The sequence below is a fragment of the Chiloscyllium plagiosum genome, unplaced genomic scaffold (genome assembly GCF_037043375.1).
Source record: "Chiloscyllium plagiosum isolate Xiang-an unplaced genomic scaffold, Cpla_swu_hap1 HiC_scaffold_27, whole genome shotgun sequence".
NCBI classification, from domain to species: Eukaryota; Metazoa; Chordata; class Chondrichthyes; order Orectolobiformes; family Hemiscylliidae; genus Chiloscyllium; species Chiloscyllium plagiosum.
In genome coordinates this window covers 11,603,141-11,603,963 of record NW_028270165.1, presented here as the reverse complement: position 1 = coordinate 11,603,963, position 823 = coordinate 11,603,141, and the positions used below count along the sequence as shown (strand labels likewise).

Genomic DNA, 823 nt, shown 5'->3' with positions numbered 1-823 from the left:
AACCGAGGTAAGGTGGGGGGGAGGGTTAAATGAGGAAACTGGTGAAGTCCACATTGATGTCCTTGGGTTGAATGTATCCGAGACGGAAGTTGGGGCATTCTACCTCCAGGCATCGGGTGGGGAGGGAGCGGCGATGGAGGAGGCCCAGGACCTTCATGTCCTCGGCAGAGTGGGGGGGGGGGGGGGTGTTGAAATGTTGGACCATAGGGCGATGGGTTAATTGTTGCGGGTGTCCTGGAGATGTTCCTTCAAGCGCTGTGACTTGATTCTGCGAGGAGTCTCCAGTCTCCCCAATGTAGAGGAGACCGCATCGGGAGCAATGGATACAAGAAATGACACTGGTGGAGGCCTTCGTCCTCCCCTGGCTCGGTTTCGATTTCCGGGCAGGGAAGCAATTTTCAGTTGAACTGTCAAAGTACCACGCCATCGCCCTGGTGGTCTAGTGGTTAGGATTCGGCGCTTTCACCGCCGCGGCCCGGGTTCGATTCCCGGTCAGGGAAGCCGTTTTCAGCGCGTTTTTTGGCTACCCATTCTCCTTTAGTGCGCTATACAGTTACTTATTGGTCTTCGTTGTCACTGGGCGCTGCAGTGCATAGTCGCTCGTTGAAATAGTGTCCTGATTCAGATTTGTTTGTATGTGTAGGGATAATTACTTCTGTAGCTAAGTACGTGGATCGCGTGTGGTGTTTTCCTGTAGACGCTGTTTTGAATTTACCATTGACTGTTCGCTCTCCTGTGACATCTAGAATTGGCACTTTGTTGTTGTTCTCCTCTTTTGTGAATTTTATGCCAGTAAGGATATTGTTGATGGTGTTGCAGGTTT

The 823-nt window shown here is 51.5% G+C and overlaps 1 non-coding gene across 1 annotated transcript; it reads left to right on the top strand.

Moving 5' to 3' along the window:
* The first annotated feature begins 428 nt into the window (after positions 1–428).
* On the top strand, positions 429–500 carry trnae-uuc (transfer RNA glutamic acid (anticodon UUC)). Its single transcript has one exon. It is a non-coding gene; the product is annotated as a tRNA-Glu (tRNA).
* The last annotated feature ends 323 nt before the right edge of the window (positions 501–823 follow it).